Source organism: Mustela erminea, chromosome 6 (genome assembly GCF_009829155.1).
Source record: "Mustela erminea isolate mMusErm1 chromosome 6, mMusErm1.Pri, whole genome shotgun sequence".
NCBI classification, from domain to species: domain Eukaryota; kingdom Metazoa; phylum Chordata; class Mammalia; order Carnivora; family Mustelidae; genus Mustela; species Mustela erminea.
Window position 1 is genome coordinate 118,243,750 of NC_045619.1, and position 19,217 is coordinate 118,262,966.

A 19,217-nucleotide genomic window follows, 5' to 3' on the forward strand; every position below is an offset into this window, starting at 1 on the left:
AGTCATAAATTACATGTATGACCCTGAGCATCAGATGCACCTATCTGGTTTTTCTCTCCTGCTTTCCACTGCACAGAAAATAAATGTAGGAGTGCAATTAATTATATATGTGAATGTAGTCCACAAAGATAAAGTGTGAGAGAAGGGAAAAAAAAAATGCTGGTATCACGTGGTCCAGATGAATCGAATATACGAGACAGACTTACATTTGGCATCTCTTCATTTAAATGTTTGTGTTATAGAACATTTATTTTTATGTGTGCCAATAAACGTGAAGAAGTTCTGTTTGATTTTACAAGGCTCTGAAAAGGACGAAGTTCAGATTCATTCATCACGTTTCCCTATTCTTTTATAATAATAATAATAGTGTGTAATTCGTGATCAGACAATCCACTGAAAGATGGTACACATGTCCGAAATTTTGACTTTTCTGTAATGTTTTATAATTGATATATTCGTCATCTATGGCCCCCTCTTTCTGTTCTCCTCCTCCCAAATCTGCTTATCTCTATAACAGAGAAAATTACAATAAAGAAAAGCAAGTAAGGGGCTTCCAGAATTGGAGGTTTTTGTTTTTGTTTTTGTTTTCTTGTTTGTAATGTATTTTTATATCCACTGCTTCTCTCCATTCTGGGTTTTATGAAAGGGATGCCATTTCCTTGTAGAAATCCATGCTTTTCAGTATTAGCCTGATATCACTTATATGCTTTGGGATTCGGCTTTGTATTTACTCTCTGCAGACCAGTTTATTGCAAACCATGGAAAAGAAAGTTCTGTTTATTCAAAGATTCTAATAGGAAGTGGGGTGGGGTGCAAGGGGAAAGAAGTGAAGGTTTACACTGCTGGAAAATGAACCAGGAAAGACTCTCAGAAGGGGGGTGCTGGTGGGGGCGGGGTGGGAAGGATGGAAACGTGGGTCTGGTCACCCAGTGCAGACACACATTAAGAGGCAGTTAAAGAAAGCATCAAGTTGATGTGGGAAATTCCAAATATACAACAATCGGGCTTTGTTCGTAATTGGTTCCATATGTGCATCGGGGAGCCAGTGAGAGGGTGAGAGAGAAGGCCGGCAGCAAGGAGAGACGGGAAGTTCCTCAGCCCGACTTGCGGAGCGTCTCTGGCTAGGTGGTTGAGGTTTATATGATTTTTTCCCTCTTTTCTCGCTTCCTTCCTGAACTGCTTGGTTTCAAACTATTTTGGGGTGGCAATAGAGCTGAATTGATATGAATGATTTGGCCAAATGCATCGAATTTCCTTAAAACCCCACTCGACTACTAACAGTTTTGAACAAAGGACAGGCACATTTTCAAAACACTTATGTGTCTCTAGTCCTGGGTTTGCTTCCTTTCAGGGGGGTTGAGAGCGGGTGCTGGACCACATAAGCTGAGAAGTCACTGTCTCTCTCTCTCCTGACCTGGGCCAGGCAAAGCTCCTGGGAACTGAATTTATTTATATTTAACTAAATGCAACTTCCTGTTTCCCAGGGGTATTAATGAGTGTTTCGCTGAAGAGCTTAAGGCTTCGTGGCATAGTTCAGATCATAAGGGACACTTTGATGAACTAAGTGCAAATAAAACAAAAACATATGCATTTGATTAAGGTTAAAATACATATAGAAGAGAATGTTATTTGAAACAAAAATAACCCCGAGCCAGACTCATACACATTTGAGCCCCATATACTCTACCCCCCGGGGGGTGAGGAGCAGGATCATTTCTCACATCAGCATCCGCTCCTTCTCCCAGCTAATGGGGAGGAGGAGTTTGGCTCTGGAGCTTTCTGCCGTCCCCACAGAGTAGCCAGCCACCTCCTCAGACAGTTCTGAAGGCTCTCAAAGGGTAGCTTATCCAAAACTATTGTATTGATGGTTTTACTGTGGATGTTTAAGATTTACACATGTAAAATTAGTTATTGAGACTAAAGCATTTAATTTCAGAAGGCTACTGTTATAATACAAATATGTTTCCCAGGAAGGGATATGCACTCACACCTTTGCAGATATGACCACTTTAGGAGAGGTGAGGGGAACTGACGTTTACTGAGTACATAGCAATTGCCCATCAGTGTGATAGAAGGTGACCCAAGGCTATCTCCACAGCAGAAATGAGCTTTGTGGTCAGTATTTTACAACTGATGAAACTGGGGCTCAGAGAGGTTAATAATTTGAGCAAAGTATCCCAGCTAGAACTGTCAGATCTAAGATGAAACCAAAGTCAAGATGTTTTATTTCAGAGCCTGACCTGGTCCATTATACCCTCACATGACACAGAGGACTTGATCAGATTACAGCAGGTTTGAAATCCCGAAAAGACAGATGTCTGTGGGACCTAACAAAGAAGGGGAAAAATCGCTGCCTTTGAGAAAGAGAATTTAAGCCAGGAAATGGCATTAGAAGGAGCAGATCTAGAGTCTCTGGAAGTGCTGCTCTGCTGTCCCTTGGTAAGAAGCATGGGTGATAGCAAGAGCAAAGAAGCCCAAAGGAGCTGGGGAGGCAGCTCAGTGGGGAGGCAGGACCGTCCCTGACCTGAGGGGTAAAGGGAGGAGCCTAGGGCCAGGGTCCCCTTGTAGAGGCTGGAACACTGTTGTCCCTCTGGGTGAGACTCGATCACTGCTGAAGCCATAGGCCAAGGCAGAGTGAAGAGCTGGGGAGGGGGAAGAAGGCCCTGCTCCTCCCTTCTACTGCCCTCCAGCTCCCACCTGCATCCTCCAACCATAGCACTGATGCCGGCCAGTTGACTGGGAGCCCTGGAAACAGCCATGAGGGCAGGGAGGGAGAGAAGAGGAAGATATCTGAGGGTAAATGCCCAGGATCAGCACTGAGACCAGAGACATGGGAACAAAGGACTGGGAGAGGGTGACTATAGAGTAACTAAAAGACAACATACAAGCAAGGGGAAAACATTTGAAACAGAGTATTACTTAGAGAAAGCACGTTTTTGCCAGGATGCTGGGCACGGAGATCCTCCGGGCACCCATGGCGCCGTGTAATGGCCCATGGGACAGGTGGGGGGCTTGCTGAGGGGATGCAATGTGAGTGAACCCCAGGAGACGGGGTGGAGAAGACCCACCTCAGCTCTAGAGCCCCTGACACAGCTGCATCTGATGCCCTTAGAGTACAGCACCCAAGGCTGGCAGAGATTTTTTATTTGTTTATTTTGAACACTTCCTTCCCATCTCAGTGGAAGTGTTTACATTCAAACTCTGGAATGAAAATGCATAGGGATCAGCTGAACCATATTTCAGGAAAATCAATGGTCTTGACACACCAAAGCAAGATGTATCAAATCCAATGGGTGTTCTTGGTCATGAATAGCATGAGGTGGAAGTGGGGGCTTGGGGGATAATGGCCTGTCAGAGAGAAAGCATGTGACAACACCAGAGCTAGTGGGGGCTGCCACAGGAGAGGAGAGACCTCACTGCTGAGTGTGTGAGCAGGGGTGCAGCAGCTGATGCAGATCAGGTGAGCGACTGAGCGTACTGCACTGCTGTGAAGCCATGGGAGGGGTGTGTGTGTGGCAGCGGCAGGGGTGTTCCTGATAGGACACCGAGAACTGAGAACTGAGAACAGAAACAGGGACACTGGTCACTGTAGCCTCTTGTCCAGACTATGCCTTGGCCTACCAGCCTCCAGTGTTCATCCCAACTGTGGCCCAGTGCCTGAAATGACCATCTGGAGGCTCATCTCTCTGGCCCCCTGAAGCTCCCCATGCATGCGTATCTCACCTCAGACTTGTGATCACTGGTACTAGGTAAACTCGTCCAGTCGGCTTTATTTTGTTCTTTGGCCAGAATGCGGAGAGAAGGGATACAAGGCAGAGAGGTCTGGGCCAGGTTTTGGGGGTGGGAGGAAGGTCGTAACAGGTCACACAGTGGGTACAGTGGGGTGCCATAGTGAATGAAGCTCCTGGCCCGAAGGCAGCCTGGGGCCCATGTGAGCCGGGATGAGGGGAAAAAGGGCAATGACCCGAGCAGTGCTGGGAAGGGGAGTTGAAGCTCCCTTCTGGAAAATAAGGACAGAAGCATTTCAAGAAATGTTACCCTTGCCTTTCATTCTCTCTCTGGTAAAAGGTGAAATATCGCTTACGTTAAGGACATAGGTACAAAGCTGACGGTGTGAATGGCTCTTCTAACGTCCATCTCAAGCCATTCTTTGTTGTAAATTGAGCAGCCTGTTGAAAGCGGACTCTCTCTCAGTTTCATAAGAGGTCTGAAGACCACAGATACCAACCATTCCCTCCTTCTCCTTCTCCTCTACATGTCTCAAAGTGTATAAAGGAAAGTCTGAGACCAGATTTGAGGCCCTGTGTTGACTTGGCTCTGTGGTCTGTCAGCAAATGAGTCAAAAGAACAGGGAGGGTGGGACCTGCTGCCCCCTCACTTCAGGCCCAGTGAGGGGCTCTGAGGAGCCTATTGGGAGGCAGACAGCGAGCTTTTCAAGGGATGGGGACTGGTTGAGCATGGGTGACAGCCACGGGAAGAGAAGAATGGTGTAGGGGAAGTATGTCCAATCCCAATGTCTTGGGTCAGATGTGGGTGCCTGAGAGAGCTAGTCTTGGTCTGGTAAGGTGCTCAGTGCATTGTATGAAGGCCTAGGGAACCTCAGGAGAAAGAGGCTGGGTCTGTGGGGCAAGAAGTGATCTTAAATGACTAAGTGGAAGAAAAGATATCAGTTGTGCCAGGAAACAGTGGTAAGAAAAGGGCAGGGTCTTCAAAGAACCCATAAGGTACTCCACTTCACAAGGACAAGAGCTGGGTTTGGGTGTCTTTCAGCCCCACAGAGAGACCCCAGATGTGTTAGAGGCAGCTCGGTGAGCAGAGCCCGTGAGTAGTGACAAGAGGAGGAAGCCAAGAGCCACACACTGGCCTTTCCCATTGCAGCCCTGAGCGGAGGAAGGGAAGACAGGCCTTGAATGAAGTCTGCGGTGTTTAACTGTTATCCTATAAAACAGGTGGGAGGATAAATGGGCTGAGATTGAAACAAAGACACACAAAGAACTCCTCAGCAATTTGGAACATTCCTGGAGTAGGAGTGAGGGGAGCTGGGAAGGGAAACTCTGTCTTTCTTTAAATGCCCCATCACCCTTCCCATTAGCTCCTAACTCAGCTAACCTAGGTCATTCATGTCACGTTTTATTAGCGTAAGCTCTGACTGAGGTTATGCAAATAGCAATGCTGCCCGCATCCATAATTTTGTATTTGAAAAGTGGCTGGAATTTAGGCCAAACACGAAATCCAATATCCCCAAGAGCAGGGGGAAGATATCAAGCAACACAGTTATCACCAGACCTCACATGCTCAAGGCCTGCGAGATTATGCACAGTTCCCCCCGGGGCAGGATAGTTGAGGCTTCTCTTGGTTTTAATGTAGGTCTGCATCGATGGAGCGCATTGTTGGCATTTCCATCTTTGGACAGATTTTTCTTCTCTTATGGCATTTGGAAGAAACTGTAGTTATAATTACACCTAGGGTGGGTAGGCAGATAAAATTTTCCTTCCCTTCCTTGCCTTTCCATTCATTCTTCCTTCCTCTTCTCCCTTCTGCTTCTCTCCTTCCTTCCTTCCCTCCATTCCTTCCTTCCTTCCTTTCCTTCCAGCCTCTTTCAAGTGTCCCTTGTCCACTTGGGCTACGTTCTGGGCTTTATTTAATAGTTCTCCTCCATGACCAGCCAGACAAAGAAAATAAAAGAAGTTTGAAGTGAATTGTTCGGGTTGACTCCTAATTATTATTGCTGGTAGCGGTCTGGTGGACTGAGATGAGCCTACTACTTGCTTCCGAGATTACATTGTCTGTGCTCTTCTTGTATTCCATACCAAGCTCTATGTTACTGGCCTTGCCCTTGTCTAAACCAATTTTAAAATATCCTTTTACTGCTTATGCTGCATGGTTCACTCAACAGTTACTTTATTGAGTGTCTAACAGAGTAATGGCAACCCCCTTATATGGCACAGTCTTTTGCAGATACTATTCTAAAGGCTTTTAGATACATTAATTCTTTAAGTCTTATAACATCCTATCAAGTAAGCACTTTCCTTTTCCCTAGAGGAAGATGGAGACACTGAGGCTGAGAGAAATGGAGTAACCTGCCCAGGGTCACTCTGCAAGAGGCTTTAGGGTCCAATAACTGGTGGACTTGCTAGATAACTACTGTGTATCAGGCGTTGAGCTAAGAATTGAGGATACAAGGGAGCTTCTGCTTTTTGGAAGAGTTTGCTTTTGTTCCTCAAAGTTAGTTCCCTCTGTGATGAGGTATCCGTAGAGAAGTAAGAAATAAAAGAACCTTTCACCTGATTCACACCTGAAAGTTTACCGAACAGCTACCCAATAGGATGAAATAAAATTTATCAAAGTTCTTTGTAAATGGTACACACACACACACACACACACTCAAACACACTTTCCACCCTTACTTCTGCACACTGTTTTCCTGTTGCCTCCACATAACAGCCTTTGTGGATCTCACCATCCACCTCTCTGCCTCTTCATGCATAATCCCCCGTGACATCCATGTTTCATCTGTCTGCATTCTTTAAAGGTCGTCCAACTTAGCCACATATATTGGTGGTAAAGAGGCTTCTTCTTGGAACCTTGAGAACACCTTATTCAGTAGTTTCACTGGAGTAACTAGGAGCAGAGAATTAATTACCCCAGAATAAGACCCCCATTCCCATCAACTCAACAATACACATTCCATCATAAAGGAAACCAGACTACATTCTTCCGGGGTAGGGAAGAAAATACAGCATTTGCTGCATGGAAAACTCACGTGCTAAACAGGCATCCCAGAATCTCATTCAATCTTTCTGGCAATGATCACGCTGTAAAGAATGTCAAGTGGAAAATATTAATGGCCTCTGTGGAGGATTAGTCCATATTGTTTTAGCATCCCTTGCTTCACGGACATCAAATTCTAGCTCATCGGCATGCTGGCAGGATTATTCAATTATTCATCTGGAAAAGGAGGGAGCAGGTAGAGATCCTGCTTGCAAGGGGCAGACATATTATTCCTCCATATGAAAGTCCTTCACATCTGCCCTGGATATGATTTGCCCCCATCAGAGTTCCACTTGCCCTTCTCAGCATGAGACTAAGTCAGGCAATCAATGGCTGCAGCCTGGGATAATGGCTATTCTGCATGGTAGTAATGGCTTATTGCCTGTGCTATTAGAAGTGATGTCATGTCCAGGTCTTGAGGAATCGATAAGATTGCCAGGATGCCTGTGTGATTAATCAGGTAATAAACTGACCCATGTGGGGCTGGCTGTGTAGATTGGCTTTCGAGACCATTTTGCAAAGCTCTTTTTCATGGGCTATCCATCCATGTGGATGGATTTTGATAACTAGCATTGATTTGCCATTTTTATGAAGTGCAGTTTGCACAGGGTAAACTGTGTAATTGCACCCAGAATGGCAAAATAAATAATGTTCTTATCTATGGTATTGACGACCCAGGATTAGCTGAATATATATAGTACACTTCCAAACAGAGTCAATGGATGTTGACTTTTGATTTTATTATCTTGGCTCTCAAATTTCAGGTGTCTTAGATAAGCACTGGGTAGCAAATGATCAACTTTTTAATCTGCTTCTAATTTCTAGGCTTACTTTTTCCAGGAAGAGAAGTTTAATGTAATATTCTTCAATAGGAGAATGGTGGTCTCAGTTCAAGTAATCCCTCTGATGCTGCAAAGAGAAGGGCCTTCTTTGGGGCCATCAGATTGCTTCCAGTCCTGTGCCCAGGATCATGTAATTCCCAAAGGCAAGTGCCCATTTGCGCAGGGGTCTCTGGGATAAGTCACATGATCTGTATTTCCCCAAGGCAAGGAAGGAAAGCACTTGATCTGTCAAAAAGATAGGTACTGAGAAATCTCACTTTATGGGAATGGGTCTATGTTAAGTGTGCCCTAGAGGGCTACCAACACCCCGTAAGTCAAAATGAGAAAAAGTTACAAAGTAGAAGATCAAGGCCAGAATGGGTAAAATACATACAACAGACACCTGCTGAAATGTCAATGAGGATGCAAGGGGGATGCTCGCTGCTACTGTCTACATGGGGTCTTCCACTCCATTTGAATTTTAAACCTGAATTATAGCATGAATGCAGATAATAGACTTGTTGAGAAAATTAAATGAGACTGTAGTATCACATGTGTGGGAACAAAGGCATAAGAAATGCCATCAGAGCCAGGTTTTGACATGCATTCTGTAGAAAAATATATTTTAGACCTTATTCTGTGAGCAACAGGGAGTCATTACAAGTTACCTTTTTCAAGGAAGTGATACCCATCTAACTTGAATTTTTTGATCTTGAGTGGTAAAGACTGAGTGGTAGAATGGAACATACAGGTATATCCAAAGCCAGGAGAGACATAGCAAGGTTATTGCAATTGTCCAAATAAGAGGCAATTAAGCCCAGAACTGGGACAATGGTGATAGGCTGAATATAAGATGTTGGGGAACAATAAACAGTAGAGGGAGGTATACAGTCATCCTCTATCATGGGGTGGAGGTAGGGGAAGGATGGTCCTATTAGCTAAGGACCCAGGAGAAGGGGCAGGTTTGGGGAGATGATAATGAGTAGCTCTGGACATACTGAACTCCTGGTGCCCAAACATTGTGACCTGGAGCTTAAGAGGGGAGTCAAGCCTGGAAATGCAGTTTTGGATTTCAACCACAGACAAAAAACCACTAGTCAAGTTATTAGTTAAGTGTAAGGGCAGACATTCAAGAACACAGACACTGACTTCTCACATACCTCTTCTCAGAAGTTTATTAGAAGACAGTCTCCAGTAAAAAAAAAAAAAAAAAAGTTAAACCTACAAAGGGGGGATATGAATTCTAAGGAAAAGAGAATGATTCCTAGGAGAGCTGAAAATGGAGTTCTCAGAATAATGAAGAGAGAAGCCCCAAGGACCCAGTCATGCAGTGACTCACAGAGGAACTAGCCCAAGTGGTACAGGAGCATGGAGGGGCCCAGGAAGGAGGGGTCTCAAAAAAAGAAAAAAAAATGTATGGATCAAGTATCTAATGAGTGTGCCAAATGGAGAGGAGATACAAAGCTCTATTAAAGTTCTGAGAGAAAAATGACTGATAGGTACACAGAAAATCAAGCCCACAGTGTAAAGGCAATTAGTACCACCTGGAAAAACATAAAGTTGTAAAATCAGGGTATGTAATCATAACATACACTGTTACCCTGCTGTAAACAATGTATTGGTAGACATAATAAGATTCAATTTTTATTTAAACTGTGATATAGATATATCGGTAAAAATCAAGGGAAAGAGATACATGGGTATTTGTAGGGATGTGGAGCAGCGCTTTAAGTGAGTTAAAGCCTCATCTTTCAAGGGATGTCCTTGGGGAGAGGTCTCAGAGATCGGGAGAAAGGGTTGGAAGCCTGATATTTTTCTGTATGGGCCTTGTAGTACTCTTCAACTTTCGAATGTTACAAACACTGCCATGAACATGTATTATTTTGCTAAAAATGAGCTGAATTGTAAACAGAGGAGCAATGTTCCAGAGAGTGGGAGCAGATGAGGGCTGGGAGCAGTGTATGGCATTGAAGGGTCACTGATGGCCTTGAGAAAGTGTATCCAGAGTGCTGACAACAGAAGCCGGGCTGCAGGATGGAGAGCTGGAACTGTCTGGCCTCATTCTAAATGGACAGATTGGAGTTCAGGTACTGGGTTATTGAATCTGACAAGAAATGTTTCAGGAGCCCTGCTTGATTTCCCACATTTTCCTTTCCTTCAGTGTATGCATCAGGGCTCTTAGGCTATGGATCTGCTATTGAAATGGCTGCTGGATAAGAAACCTCCGAGCTATACCTGAAAAGGAAGAACCTTAAATCCTATGAAACCAGATGAGGACACATGGACAGAAGGAAACAGGACAAATACATCAGCAAGGCACTGGTGACAATTCTGGAGATAGTCCTGAAGAGTCATCCGTGTACTTTGACTGGACCTTCTGTGTGCGTTACTTTTGGTGTGACACTGTGTGTGTGTTTACATGAATACACTCGTGTACACACACATGTGTTATTTCCTCTCACGAGGCCAGCGGCACTGCAGCAGCTACAGGAGCCCCAGAGTGGTGACAACTAATTATGAAACACCAGGTCTGATATGTCCCTCTTATCGCATTTTGCAGAAGCCTTGAATTCCCACAAAATCCCCCGGTGGCCCCTGGTAATCCTGGAAAGGAAGTGACAATCTGGAAACAGCTGTTCTTGAGATAGTGGGATGACATCCTAATGAGCATGTTATGAGCAACAGAGGAAACCCAAGGCTGATGGGACTGTGAGGCAAATATTTTTTCTAGACAATTAGACTCACAACCGAAGCCTATATTCCCTAGCAAGGCTGACAGGAGAATCACTGACCTATAGATGTCAAGTTCCCAAGCCCTGTGGGATGTTGGGTACTTTCTCCGGCTCTCTCCCGGGAGATGGCTCTGGCAAGGCAGTCCAAAGTCACCTTGCTCAGAGGCTCCACCCGAGAAAGGCTCACCCAGCTGAAGAGCAAAAGGAGCCTAGTACAGGCCTGTACCTGGGCTCCATGTGCTCAGGTGTAGAGCTCAGGACAAGGTAGCTCCTGCATTTGGGGAGCAGGCAGGGAGGATGGCCTCACATTGAAGTAAATGCTTCAAATTCATCAATGCTTCAAATTGATGAGTAAATGCTGTGCTTCCACAGAAATAAAACCTCTGCTAATTTCATGGAGAAGGTTGAGGGTGAGTAGGGAGAGAGAGCTTAGGGGTAAAGGGGTAGAGAAACAGAAAATGACTTACTGCAATTAAGGGTTTGAAAAAGATGCATTTTCTAGGGGAAGGCAAAGGGAAAATGAGGACTAACTCATGACTACCTCCTTTGCATCAGGCATGGCCCTGGGCACTTCCTCGAAATTACCTCTTTTAGATCTTCCCTATGATCCTGTAAGCTGGGTAACATTAGCTACAATTCACTGATAAGGAAATCAAAGCTCTGAAAGATTAAATGCTTGCCAACAGTCATGTGAGTAGGACATGGTGCTGAGCTGGGATTGAGACTTGATGCTGGGCTGCTCATGTAACTTTAAAGTTCATTTTCCATATTCTTTAGGGATGTGTACATGGAAACACATCAGAGCACCCTGTCTTTAACAAGACTTGCCCTCAGGACAAACTACGTTATGAAAGCATAAACAATGGGGAAGGGAAACCCTTCTCAGGAGCCTCCCTGGGGAAGTGAAATACTCAACTCTAGCTGGCTCTAGCTTTCCTTGTGTGGGAAGGGAAATCCCCAATTCTAGCCCCTCCATCCACCCAGTCTCACCTAAGGGAGAAAAGCACCCTGAGAAACTGTGGTGTGGTTCACATCCCAAGGCCACAGGCTCACTAAAAGACTGAGAACTAGCATAGGGCTATACAGTGCCTCTCCTCCCATATCTTACCACCACATTGCTAAAGGCCTATTTCCCATAGTTCCTTTCATACAGTACATCATGTCCACTTTAAATTACAAGACATACTAAGAGGCAAAAAACACAGTCTGAAGAGACTGAACAAGCAACAGAAAGAATGAGATATAGCAGGAATGTTGGATTTATTAGACTAGGAACTAAAAAATTAACTAAGATTTATATCCTAAGGGCTTTAATGGAAAAAGTTGTCAATATGAAAGAAGAGATAGATGGCTAATGTAAACAGAGAGATGGAAATTCTAAGGATCAAAAAGAAATTCTGGAGATCAAGAGCTGTAAAAGAAGAGAGTAACTTGATAGATTTATTAGTAGACTGGACACAGATGAAGAAAGAATCTCTGAGCTTGATGACATGCCAATAGAAACTCCAAAAATGGAAAAGGAAAATGAAAAAAAAAAGAAAAAAAAGACTGAGAAAAACAGAATACCCAAGAACTGCAAGACAACTGTAAGATGTGTAACATTTGCATAATGGGAAACATATGCATAATGGGAATAGAAGGAGAATTAAGAAAGGAACAGGAGCAATATTTGAAGAAATAATAACTGGGAATTTCCTCAAATTTAATGTCAAGCACAAAACCAACCAACCAGAGAGCTCAGAGAACACCAAACCAGATAAATGCCTCTTTCCAAACAAAAACAATCCACAAAAACTCCAAACAGTAAAACCTCCAAAGTACTCCTAAGTATATCATAGTCAAACTTAAGAAGATGGAATATAAAGAAAAAATTTTGAAAGAAACCAGAGGAAAAAAAAATCTTCCCTACCATAAAGCAAAAGTAAGAATTTTATTCAACTTTCCCTCAGAAACCATGCAAGCCTAGTAGAAGGTGGAGTGAAATATTTAAAGTATTGAGAAAAAAAAAAGTCCACCAACCTAGGATTCTGTACCCTGGGAAATTATTCTTCAAAGCTGAAGGAAAAATAAAGATTTTCTCAGACAAACAAAAATTGAGGAAATTTGTTGCCAGGAGACCTGCCACATGAGAAATGTTAAAGCAAGTTTTTGAGAGAGGAAGAAAATTATATTGATGAGAAATCTGGATCTATGTAAAGAAAGAAGAGGATCAGAGAATGAAAACAGCAATAAAAATTTTACTGGTTCTTTTTTTAAAAAAATTATTTATTTATTTATTTATTTGAGAGAGAGAAATACAGATAGCAAGAGAAATCAGGAGCTGGGAGGGGAGGCTTCCCACTGAGCAGGGAGCCTACGGTGGGGCTTGATCCCAGGACCCTGGAACCATGACCTGTGCCAAAGGCAGATGCTTAACCAACTGAGTTAAGCCAGTTAAGATGTAACATTTAAGTATGTTCAACCTAGTAATAGTAACAGTGCATTTGATTATGTATGCTCATGTATTTATGTATATGCATGCATGTATATGTAAGTATATATTAAATATAAGTGAAATAAAGGACAGAAATGATACAAGGGACAGAGGGGAGAGGAATTAGGAATATTTTGTTAGATAAGGTACTTGTACTTTTTATGAAGTTGTATAGTGTTATTTACAGGGGTACTTGGTGGGGCACTTGGATGGCTCAGTGGGTTAAGCCTCTTCCTTCAGCTCAGGTCATTAACTCAGGGTCCTGGTATTGAGCCCCACATTGGGCTCTCTGTTCGGTGGGGAGCCTGCTTCCCCTCTCTCTCTGCCTGCCTCTCTGCCTACTTGTGATCCCTCTCTCTCGGTCAAATAAATAAATAAAATCTTTAAAAAAAATTTTTAAATATAAGTGGACTTGGATTAGTTGTGAATGTATATTACAAACTCTAGGGAAACCACTAAAAAGAAGTTTTTAAAAAAAGGTATAATTGATATACTAAGAATGGAGAGGCAATGGAATTATATAAAAATACTTAATGAAAATCACAAAAAGCAGGAAGGTATAGAAGACAAAATTAGGAACAGAGAACAAGGACAACAAATAGAACATAGTAACAAATATAATAAATGTTTATCTAACAATATCAATGATCATTTAAATGTCAATGGTCTAAATATACAATTAAAAGACAGAGATTGTCAGAGTGGATCAAAACAAAGGCCCCAACTATAGGTTTTCTATAAGAAATCCACAGACACATATAGAAAGGAAACAAAGAGATGGAGAAAGATAAACTATGCTACAACCAATTGAAAGAAAGTGGGAGTAGCTATATTAATTTCAGACTCAGCAGACTTCAAGTAAAACTATCAGAAATAAAGGGAGTATTAGGTAACGATAAATGGGTCAATTCTCCAAGAAGACATAACAATCATTAACATATATGCCCTAATAACAGAGTGTCAAAACATATGAAGAAAAAACTGATAGAACTACAAGAAAAAAACAAGTCTACTATTATGGTTGGACATGTCAGTACTCCCTATCAGGAATGGACAAATCCAGCAGGCATACATTCAGTTCAGCACATAGTTGAACTAAACAACATCATCAATCAACTGGATATGATGGATGTCTATAGACTATTTCACCCACCAACAGCAGAATACACTTCTTCTGAAGCTCACATGAACCATTCACCAAGATAAACCATTTTCTGAGACATAAAACATACCTTAACAAATGTAAAAGATTAAAAATCATACAGTGTCTTCTCCCAGACCACAACAAAATTAAACTAGAAATCAAGAACAAAAAAGATAGATAATACTTGGATATTAAACACCATAGTTCCAGAATAATACATGGATCAAAGAAAAAATCTAAAGAGAAATTAGGGGGTGCCTGGGTGGCTCAGCATGTTAAAGCCTCTGCCTTCAGCTCAGGTCATGATCCCAGGGTCCTGGGATCGAGTCCCACATCAGCCTTCCTGCTGAGCAGAGAGCCTGCTTCCCCACCCTTTCTCTGCCTGCCTCTCTGCCTAATTGTGATCTCTCTCTGTCAAATAAATAAATAAAGTCCTTAAAAAAAAAGAGAGAAATTAAACATTTTTTTTAACAAAATGAAACTGAAAACACAACTTTTAAAAGTTTGTGGAGTGCTGTGAGAGAAGTGCCTAGTGGGAAATTTATAGCATTGAATGCATAAATTAGAAGAGAAAACAAGAAAGATCTAAAAATCAGTAATATAATATCTTCCCATTAAGGAAAGTAGAATAAAGAAGAGCAAATTAAATCTAAAGTAAGCAAAAGAAAAAATAATAAAAATTAAAGCAAAAATCAATGAAATTAAAAACAGGAGATCAATAGAGAAAATCAATAAAACCAAAAGATGGTTCTTTGAAAGGATCAATAAAAGCAGTAGCTGCTTAGCCAGGATAAGTTAAAAAAGAGAGAAGACACAAATTACTAACATCAAAAGTGAAAGAGGAGACATCTTTGGACATTAAAAGGATAACAGAAGAAACACTATGAACAACTCTTGCCCACGGATTTGATAACCTAGATGAAATGGATCCATTCCTTGAAAGATAATCTGTCAAAACTCACACAAGAAGAAACAGAATCAATAATTGATAACCTTGAGATGCCTGCATGGCTCAGTCAGTTAAGCATCTGCCTTCAGCTCAGGTCATGATCCCAGGGTCCTGGGATCGAGTCCCACATCAGGCTCCTTACTCAGCAGAGAACCTGCTTCTCCTTTTGCCTGCTCTGCCTGTTCTGACTGTAGCTCTCCATGCTTCTGCTTTCTCTCTGACAAATAGACAAAAATCTTTAAAAAAAAATTTTTAAATAATAATTGATAACCTTACAAAACAGAAAGCACTAGACCCAGATAAGTACACTGCTAAATTCTGTCCGACTTCTATGGAAGAAATTATACCAATCTTCCACAATATTTTCCAGAAGATAGAAGCAAATACTTTCAAATTAATTTTATGAGGCCAGCATTGCTCTAATATCAAAACCAGAAAAACACATTACTAGAAAACTACAAACTGATACATGTCATGAACACAGAGGCAAAAATCCTCAACAAAATATTAGCAAATTGAGTACAACAATGTACAAAAAAATTATATACCATGATCAAGTGGGATTTATCCCAGGTATACAAGGCTGCTTCAACACTAAAAAATTAAATAATGTAACAAAAAATGCAAGAATAAAATGTTTAAGAAGAAAAATCACATAATCATATCAATAGATGTAGAGAAACTATTTGACAAAATTCAACACCTATTCATGACAAAAGCTTTTAAATAAGTAGGAAGAGAGGCGAGCTTTCCTAACTTGAAAAAAATATCCTCAAAAGCCTTCAGCTAACACCACACTTAATGGTGAGAAACTTAAAGTTTTCCCACTAAGATCAAGAGCAAGGGAATGATGTCTTTTTCACCATTGGTTTTCAATATCATCTTGGAAGTCCTAACTAGTGCAATAAGACAAGAAAAAGAAATAAAATAAATGCATATTGGGAAAGAATATATATAAAACTGTTCACAGATGACATGATTATTCATGTAGAAAATCTGAAAGAATTGAAAAAAAATTTGTGGAACTAATAAGTGATTACAGAAAGGTTACAGAATACAAGGTTAATATTCAAAAGTCAATTGCTTTCTTATATACTGGTAAGGAACAAGTAGAACTGGAAATTAAAAATATGTTACCATTTATGTTAGCACTCCCCAGTGAAACATTTAGGTATAGTTTAAACAAAATATGTACAAAATCTATATGAGGAAAATGGGAAAACTCTGATGAAAGATACCAAAAAAGAACTAAATAATTAGAGAACTATTCCATGTCCTTGGATAGGAAGACATGATATTGTCTAAATATCAGTTTTCTCAAATTTATCTATAGATTAACACAATCGCAATCAATCCCAGCAAGTTATTTTGCAGATATCAACGAACTGATACTGAAGTTTATATGGAGAGGCAAAAGATCCAAATTAATTGATTTAATATTGATGGGAAAAAAGTTGGAGAGCTCACACCACCCAACTTCAAGACTTACTCTAAAGCTACCTTAAGACAGTATGGTATTTGTGCAAGACTAGGCAAATAGATCACTAAAACAGATTAGAAAGCCCAGAAATAGACCTACATAAATATAGTCAGGTCTTTGGCAAAGGAGCAAAGGAAGTACAATGGAGCAAAGGCAATCTTTTCAACAAATGGTGCTGGAACAACTGAATATTCACATACAAAAAAAAAAAAAAAAAGAATCTAGACCTTATGCCCTTTATAAATATTAACTCAGAATGAAATTTAGACTTAAGTATAAAACCCCAAACTATAAAACTCCTAAAAGATAGCATAGGAGAAAATCCAGATGACCTTGGATATGGTGATAACTTTTTAGATATAACACCAAGGCAAGAGCCATGAAAAAAATAACTGATAAGCTGAGCTTCACTGAAATGAAAAGCTGCTCTGCAAAAAACTGCCAAGTGAATGAGAAGAGCCATAGACTGGGAGAAAATATTTGTAAAAAATTTACCTGACAAATGGCTGATATCCCAGATATACAAAGAACACCAAAAACTCAACAATAAGGAAATAAACAACCAGACTAAAAAGTGGACAAAAGACCTTAACAGATACCTCACCAAGGAAGATACCCAGATAAAGTAAGCATATGAAAAGATGCTGAACATCATATATCATTAAGGAATTATGAATTAGGATAATAATGAGATACCACTACATACCTATTAGAATGGCCCAAATCCAAAACACTGACAACACCAAAGGTTGGCAAAGATGTGGACCAACAGGAGCTCTTGTTCAATGCTGGCGGGAATGCAATATGGCATAACCACTTTGTAAGATAGTTTGTTGGTATTTTTCGAAACTAAACATTTAAACCACACAATCCAGCAGTTGAGCTTCTTGGTATTTACTCAAATGTATTGAAACCTACATCTACACAAGATGTAGAAACCTACATCTACATCTACACCTGCACACAGATGTTTATAGCCATGTATTGTAATTGCAAAATCTTGGAAGCAACCAAGATATTTTCAGTTGGTTAATGAATAAATAAACTTTGGTGCATCTGAACAACAGCCCATTACTAAACATCAAGAAATGAGCTATCAAGCCATGAAAAGACATGGAGGAAATATACATGCATATCATTAAAGAGAAGAAACCAATTTGAAAAGGCTACATATCAGTCTAATTATATTGTATTCTGGAAATGACAAAAGAGTAAAGGAGACAGTAAAAATATTAGTGGTTGCCAGACATTAGGGAGGAGGAGAGATGAATAGGTAGAGCACAGTGGATTTTTAGGGCAGTGAAACTATCTTATATGATTCTACAGTAGTGGATACATGTCAGTCAATTACAGTCAACCCATAGTGTGTGTAACACCAATAGTGAACCCTAATGTAAACTACTGACTTTGAGTGATAATGGTGTGTCAGTATAGGCTCAATGATTACAATAAATGTATCAATCTACTGTGGGATGTCTGTAGTGGGAGAGGTTGTGAGTGTGTGGGAATAGGAAATGTATAGGAAATCTCTGTACTCTCTGCTCAGTTTTGCTGTGAAACTCAAACTAGTCTAAAAAATATTTTTTAGCAATTAATAAAATAAAATATAAAGAGGTTGATCTGGAGATGATAATCTGAAATGAACAGGAGGAAAAATAGTGGATACAGGAGAACAATTAGATGGTTAGCCCAAGTGAGGGTGTAGTAAGGACCTAAACTGGGGCAATGAAATTATGGATTGTATTTACAGAAAAGGAGGGAGTATGTGACTGCACTTTCCTCTAGGGAAGAGGGTATCTGGGAGTTCTCAAATAAGGTAAAAGTGGTGGGTATATTGGAAAATAGTGGGGGGGGGGGCAGGTAAGGAGAGAAGGTGACTACATTAATGATTTTGTGGTATTTAAATGAAACAAATTCTTACTTAATTAATTTTTCCCTGAGGTGACCAAACTCACACCAACCCCTTGGTATGTCACTGACTGCCCCCACACAAGACCCTACAGCCACTTACCACCAGCCACCACCATGGCAGACCGTGGTTGCTGGGCAGAGGGTATCAGCTGCCAAAGAAACTTCCCATCCTCTTACTCAATCTCTACTTATACTTCAGAAAATCGTGATGCTGGACATGAGCCTCACATCACTGGAAATCCAGAAGGTTGCTCTCCCTTCTTGACACATTCCTTCTCGAAGGCATAACTTCCTGACCCTCCGGTCAGAATGAATGTGAGGTAGTGGGATTCCGGTATCCAGCCTGGAAAGGGCAGTTCCCTCCGGGAATCCTGCCAGTGTAATGTTGCCTCAAATAGATGACAGATTATAAATTAATAAAGCTCAAAAAAAAAAAAAAAAAAAAAGCCCCAGACTCTAACGGCTGCCAAAACACACCATTCCCTGTTAAGTTCCTGAAAGGGACTTAGTGATGTATAGTGAAAGAGCCAACCCCCCACAGCCTTTTCCAGATTCGAGACGCAGACTGAATGGTCCTCAGATGGACCACTGCCGCCTTTCCCAGGAGAGAGCCAATGTTGTTCTTGGAAGGAGAACACCTTTCTTTGCTAACTACCCCCTGCATGCTTCACACAGTCTGAAGCTCCCTAAACCCCCATCAATAATACAAAACAGACAGACCTATCACCAACAGAAATCCCCAAGAAAAGAGTAAGAACGACTGTGGTTGGTTTGGGGCAGAAACGATGTTTAAGTTGCTGTGGATGCCAGGGGTTTTCAAAGATTGTGTTTCTAAAATCATCACAGGAATAGAAGTATCCTTTGTCAGCTGCCGCTTCTTTCAAAATCAGTCTCTCAAACCGCCTCACGCCATAAAATCCGTTCCTGAGGAAGCAC

General features: G+C 41.2%; 1 protein-coding gene across 3 annotated transcripts in view; it reads right to left on the minus strand.

The window, feature by feature from the left end:
- Positions 1–19,217, minus strand: part of FRMD4A (FERM domain containing 4A) — a 608,721-nt gene that overhangs the window by 311,787 nt on the left and 277,717 nt on the right. The window lies entirely within an intron of this gene.